This window comes from Anolis sagrei, chromosome 5 (genome assembly GCF_037176765.1).
Source record: "Anolis sagrei isolate rAnoSag1 chromosome 5, rAnoSag1.mat, whole genome shotgun sequence".
Classification (NCBI taxonomy): Eukaryota; Metazoa; Chordata; class Lepidosauria; order Squamata; family Dactyloidae; genus Anolis; species Anolis sagrei.
In genome coordinates, this window is record NC_090025.1 from 152,408,616 (window position 1) to 152,416,113 (window position 7,498).

Genomic DNA, 7,498 nt, shown 5'->3' on the forward strand with positions numbered 1-7,498 from the left:
TGGCTTTCACAGTATCCAACCTTATTTCTCTCACAGCAACTTACCATCGCACCTAAGGGGGGGGGGGGCAATGCCAGCTAGTTTGTAGAGTTTATCAACAGGTGTAGGTTAAGTCTTAAGACAAGTCTGACTAGTAGTCTGCTGGAATTTCTCTGAAGTGTGGATAAATCCAATGACATGTTATGTTTTCAATAACTGTCAGTCTCTGGGATTTGATAGGATAATTTAAATACCTCAAGAAAAATGAATCTTCTATTTAAATAACCTATACTATACCCCAGGCTGAAATCACAGCTATCCATAATAAGGCTCATTTAGCACAGTGAGGCCTTTTTTCACATGGCTTTTACAATGGAATTGGGGTGGGTTAACATCAGAATCATACATTGAATGGTGGCCCTATGCATAAGAAGTCACAAGCATCCAGAACAGGGTTGGAAAACCTGTGGTCCTTAGGATGTTGGGGAAATAGTACTCTATTTTTCCCCGGAACTAGAATCAGTTTAAGTGGGACTAGTAAGAATGGAAGGCCATTCTTATCTAAAGGGTAATAAAGTACCCAGCCATAATCTAGTTTCTGTCCACATTAGATTTTGTCCACATTTTAGATTTTGTTCACAAAAATAACAAGAAGCTAGTCTTTTCAGAAAGTGAGCATAAACTCTCTTTGGTATTAAGTATTCAGAACTTGTTACTGCTTCATAATCAGGTCATTTTCAAGGATTTAAATTATATTTTCAAAACCTATTAAACACATCACTTTATGCATTTGGGGAAATACTTTTTATTAGCATCGCGCTGAAAGGTGGATACAAGTCAATATACAAAGTGGTGGCAATATTAATAAAGAATAATGTCAGTTTTCAGGATTGATTTCAAAAATGGGAAACTAGCCTTGTAGTAGGAACAGAGACTACCAACATAAAATAATCCCAATTAAGAAATATATATGCAGTCTCATATATAGAAAGAGCTTTGCAATGGGAAAAACATTCTTTATTTTATCAGGATACCTAGATATGCTAATTATTTCTCTCATCAGTGTATTTATATTTATCCAGGATGGTAGTTCTTAAAGCCAGTTCTAGAGTAGATACATCTTAGATATAATGTATCCACCCATCCATCTATCCAAGAATGCTGGACTCTTCATCGTGTTCATATATTTTTTTATAAATCTGAAATGTTATACCTGCTTTTTTTTTCTCCACTCAAAATCTAGCCCAAAATTTATTTATTTATTTATTTGCTATACTTGTATACCGCCGTTTCTCAGCCTAGCCGGCGACTCAACACGGTTTACAACAACTTATAACAAACAACAGTATACAGTTTAAAAGCATAAAAACATGATCCACAATACATATATCAATAAACAATCCAATTCATCTCTTGACTAAAATCGCGATCCAGTTTCGTCGTCCAAATTGCCAGTCCTTCAATCATTACACTTATTGCACTGAGTTAGCACTGAGTATTGCACTGAGACAGCACTTCTGGGATGGAAAATGATGGACTTCTCCCAAGTGTTTGATAATGAGGAGAGCTTTGATAATGAGGAGTAATAGTAATAATTTTATTTCTTATACGCCTCTCCTCATGGCTTGAGGCAGGTTAAACCATGATTAACACACATAAACATTGTAAAAATGCTATATACATATTTGTATAATAAACGTATACATATTTATATATATCCAATATACATATACTTATTTCACAGTAAAAATACCAGCCAGAGGGACTTCTGACTGGTTAAACTCTCCCAGAATTAAAGAGGAAGTGAGGGGATCATGCATTAGGATTCAGAATTCTTGTTACTCGTGTTTTTACTCATGAGTACATGTGGAATAAATAAGAAAGTAATAAGGGAGCTTTGTTTTTGCCCAGTCCATGAAATGCTGCTGTTCTGAATGGCGTTACATTGGCATCTGCTTTCCTAAAATCCTTACATAAAATTTTACAATTACATAACTGAAAAATTCTTTGATTAAAATGGTTGAATTGAAACCTCATCAAGTCAGCTCTTTTTGCAATTAAGAACTGAAAGTGCGTTTGCTCTATAAGATCAAGAGTTAAACAAAAGGTTGATATGTCTAAAGGGATTTAATAAAAGATTTAAGTGCACGTACTTCATCTATATCATGTGTGTGTGTGTGTATACACACACACACACACACATACACCAATATATATCTGAATTTTCCAAATATGATTAAGGGACTGCAAGAAAATATAATAGAAGACCTGCCACAGGAGACTGCTGCATTCAAGCTAGAACTGTTGGGAGATGCAATGCAAGGGAAAGGGAGAAACATCATGTTAATCTAGGAATGAGGGATAGAGAGAATTGTATGGATAAATATATTCAAGTCAATACAATGCAGGGATTAGTCTTTAAAACTGAGAAGAGGGTCTAAGAAGCACTGAATTGTAAAATGTGAATAGAGCAAGCCGAAGAAGAAGGGAAGGTGAATCTGGAGTTGATGGGTAAGGAACCTACACATAGTGAAAACTAATTCAAGAACAGTTAATGAAAGAGTTAGCTTGTAAAATGGGGTAAGCGAAAAATGAAAAAGGACTCTAATTCAGTGGTTCCCAGCCTTTTTTTGACCAGGGACCACTTGACTTGGGACCACTTTGACCAGGGACCACTCTCCAGCATTAGTACCAAAAGGGTTATGAATCAGTTTTTGGTCAACTTTAGATTCGGTTTGGGGTTCTGATTCAGAAAATTGCATTTGATAGACCACATCAGCTCTAGTTTCTGATACAGAACATATGCCATGCTCAACAATTGGGAAAGAGTGGCAGGTAGTGTGAAAGGAGCAAAAATAAAATAAAGAGGAAGGAGGCTCACGAACCAGATTTTTGTCCTTGCAGCTCACTGGTGGTCCGCGGCCCACTGGTGGTCCGCCACCCACAGGTTAAGAACCACTGCTCTAATTACTTTAAGGAGATGGAAATAATAAAATGATGTAAAAAGGGAATCTGAAAAGATGTATAGACATCATTGTTAGAACAGAAGAAATGGAAAGCAAGTTAAATTTAAAATGAGATAGAAGACACAATGTCTGGTTAAAATAAGGCAAAGAGATTTCATTAAAGACACCAGACAATAAGAATTGGATACAGGTATGATTTTGAAAAGGATTTTATAAAATGAAATTTGATTGAAATACTGGAGTTCAAACACAAAGGACACTTAAGAACAATATAATAGATTTAGTAATGTTATATAATATGTAAGGTATTTGCAATTTTACTTAGCAAAGATTAGAACGATGTAATTATGTTAGTAAACTGCTGTTAGTAGTAAAGTAAAGGTAAAAAATTAAATATTTCTTATTATAATGTAACATGATGTAATGGCTTATATATCCCACAGGAATATAGAAAGATGATTAAGATTTCAACACTATCTACGCCAAACTTGGGAAGAATGAAAATATTTTGGGTTGCTGAGAAACAATGTAATGGGATGGAAATAAGAGAACTGTTGGATTTTTATTCAAACAAGTTTGAAATTATTTGAGTGTTATATACAACTGAAAGAAAGAATGGGAGCAATCTTTATCTATTGTGCTTTATCTTTTCATGTATTTTCCCTTTCCTTTCTTCTTCTCTTTTCTTTCCTTTTCATATTTGAAAACTTTCAATAAAAATAATTGTAAAAACCCTACCCGATAAGATACACCTAGGACACTCTATCCTTGAATCATCCACCTAATGTATGGGATTGCGGAAATTTCATATCCCATGTTATATTATTTGTCTGAAACTCAGAATGAATTTCCATTTGCTGTTAAATGCTTTCTGGGTAATAAATATCTAATCTGCACCTTGTTATTTCAGCTCTGGTTCCCTCTGCAACAGGTTATAATACTCTTGCTGTTTGTCCTGCAAACCTCTGTGCTGTCATCTGCTGTCTCATTTGTTGCAAACAGAGTGGCCCAGGCTTCTACCAGAAAGAGTGAATTGTCAAATGAGTGGCTGACAGAAGGCAGTGACCTTGTGCTGTATTGGTATTGGGCCCAGCTCCAGATCAGAATGCTGAATAGTTGTCATGTGACTGAAGAAACCACACATTTTTTATCAGTGTTAGAAAATGCTTCTACATTATGGAAATTTAGGGAAGCAATATCACACAACTCTTTGCTCCTAGGTAGATTGGATCAATCCCTTATGTCCCATAATTCTCTTGTGTAGTAAAGGTGAAAAATATCTACTTGATCTTGAAAAAACTAATTTTTCAGTTGTTGCTGCATAAATAGAATTAGATAACTCACTGCCCTGACTCTGTGACTTCACTAAGATTACAGAATTGATAATACTGATATCTTACACTAAGTCGGGTATTGTTAGAAGAGGAGCACTCGAGTTTTCGAGAGCCAAAGCATGCTATATCAGATAGAATAAGGACACTAATTGAAATGTTACTTTAGCACCCAGACAAAATGTGAAATGGGTGATTGCATTTCACATATCTACATGTGTTTAACTTTTAACTCTAGCCATGGTGGGTTAAGAGAAACAAGACTGTAGCCCACAGAAGTGATTTTAATGCTTTCCTTCTGCCATGGTCTGACTCCCCCCAAAATGCCCTGCTGTGAGATGCTATTTACCCCAGATGTCATACTTTTATTAAACAAAGGATGATGCAGATGTTTAATAATGAGTGGTTGTAAAATTATAGGATGTTTCCTAGCTTTTATTTTTCTCTCAGCCACAAACAGTGATAAAAGAAAGACAGGAGAAACTACTGAGATGCATTGGGAAGCATAGCTTCTAATAAATGCAACACAACCAAGGGCAAAGGAGGCACAAGAACAAAGATGAATTCCACTTTTGAGGATGCATGCTCTGCCACAGCTTCAGCACAGGCCATGCTGAGAGCTTTTCTAACATGCTAAATCAAAACAGCAGGGTATCTGTGGTCTCAAGGTAAGAAATATTAAACATCTGCTAGCTTTTGGTCTTGAAACATTGCCATAACCTTATCGGAGGGGGGTTTCTAACTCCTCCTCCATGGAATGTGTTCTTGCTGCAATGTCGAGATAAAGGTGTTGGCATTTGACACAAGCAGTCACTGCCCAATAGTTAATGATCACATCACTTGGAAATCAATTCCAGCAACTGTGACTGATTCTGTTTCAATGCATTTCTCAAAATCCCACCTGTATTCTCATCCAAAATTTAAAACTGGGTTGTGACATATTTTTCTTCTTTCCACACTGGGATTTGTGCATATTTTAGTAAGTGTTTTTCCTTAATGTATTCCTTGTTATACAGTGTCCCACTAGCTAAAACATGGTGCATCCCTATTTCAAATATATGCATGTTTGACATGGGAATTCGCTTGTGTTGTACTCAAAAGAGAAAGAAAACCATATTATAGTTTTGTCATGCTTTCATTAATAGCTTTGCAGTCATTACAAAAACACAGTTAATGTTGTTATCTGCTCTCTCTCTAGTTCAGATTCATAGTTACTACCAATTGTTTGTTTTTCATAAAATAAAGAGTTCATATTACATGATCTAGTCCAAACCTGCACAACCTCTGACCTTCCAGGTATTTTGGAGTTTACCTCTCAGAATTTCTGACCATTGGACAAGCTGGCTAGGGCTTCTGGGAATTGGAGGCACACACATCTGAAGGGCCACAGGATGTGCAAAGCTGCTCTAATCAATACAGTAGAGGATTGTGTCTAGTAGCTTACACAGATGTTCTAATCTCCCTGACTTTGCAAGCACATTGTGACAGAACAAGAGAGCTTCTGCACAATGAAAATACTTGGAGGGAGCTGCTCTCATTGAGTGCATCCTGCTTATTAATGACAAATTGCTTTGTCCAAAGTTGTGAATAAAAATGTTCCAAAATTCCTAGTGAAAATATAGGTAACATTAACAGCCTTTGTTTAAAATTATTTTGGTAGTGTTCCATTAGCCGGGCAGAGGCCACAAGGGAGCTCTAGAGAACAGATAGTCCATTTTATGGGGGCGGAGGGTGGGTTGAAGGAGTAAAACTATTTCTCCATTTTCCTGTTTTCCTGTTATCCCTCCACCCATATCCCCACTGTGGAAACAACCCTCGTTCATGATATGGGAAAGGTGAGTGGGGAATAATCAGTGAAAACAGGGGAAATGGTTTTCCTCCTTCAACTTCCCCCCATAAAATGGACTACCCTTCTCTCTCTAGCACTCCCTAGTGGCATCCACCCAGATAATGAAACTGTATCATTATTTTAAACTGCAGGCCTCTAATACTAGTCAGACTGGGGAAAAACACAACACTTTTGCTCAGCTAGAGCTTATAAACAGCAAAACAGAACTAGAGATTCAATGATATGAAACCACCATAAAGATCACAATGCATTAATTTTTGAACAAGCATATAGAATGTAGTTTACAATCTCTCATAAAACAGGATACTGAACAAGCCTACAAAGTAATGATCGTTTGCACTCTATAGAAATCCAAAATTTACTTGTGCTATTCTAATTTTAGTACAGCAAGTTAATGCCATCTCTCTCAAATCAGCTTTAAATTACATTTTAAAAGATTAACACCCCAGTCTGTCAAAGGAGGTCTGTATGCAAGTTCATTGGTGAACTCATTTGGTACTCAGTGTTGTCAAGATATCACCATTAGGAAGATTTCAGCATCCAAGTTCCATATATGTGCTCATATTGCCCTCTAGTGGTTGTTCTTCTGCTATAAAAATATTTGTTTTGTTTTTTTTGTCTTTGAGCAATGAAACTGTTCTTAGCATTGCCATTTGAATTTAACTAACCATTGTCTGCCACATATCATCCCTTTAAAAAGTCAAATAATTCTGAAACTGACAGGTAACATATTCCTTAAACAGAAATGGTTGTGCCATGTGTGACATACAGATACTTTACCATGTAACTTGAAGGGCAGCCTTGATCATCAGTTCCTCTTTCCAAAATGAAATGTCATTAAAATGCACAATAAGCAATAAAACAGATATCACAATAAGGTTAATCACTTGGATCCATTTGCAAAATTTCATAATTATAAGTCAGTACAGCAGGAACATTTCAATTGTTTAATGATTAGTACTGGAAGTCACTTGTCAAAACCAGAACTAACTTCCCAGGGTTTCATATGTGACAGAAATTCTCATTACAACCAGGGTGCACATTACTTAGTGGCATATTCACATTTGAAGGGATAGAAGGAGGGAGGGAACATATATCATCCATACGATTCTGATCCTGCTAGAAACAGAGTTTTCTCTGTAGATCTGAGTAGAATTTTAAATCTGTTCATTTCTGCAAATTGAGCTACAATTGGAACTCAGAGCAGGCTAGGTTGGTTTCTCTTGTCATTTGACAGTCCTAGACACATGCTCTTATTTAGCAAAAGCCAAATATTTCCCCGTTTCTCTCCCAAAAGCTGGCTTGATAAATTCCTGGTTTAGTTTGGAAATAAGACTTAAAAGCAAAGGTTTTCCCCTGACATTAAGTCCAGT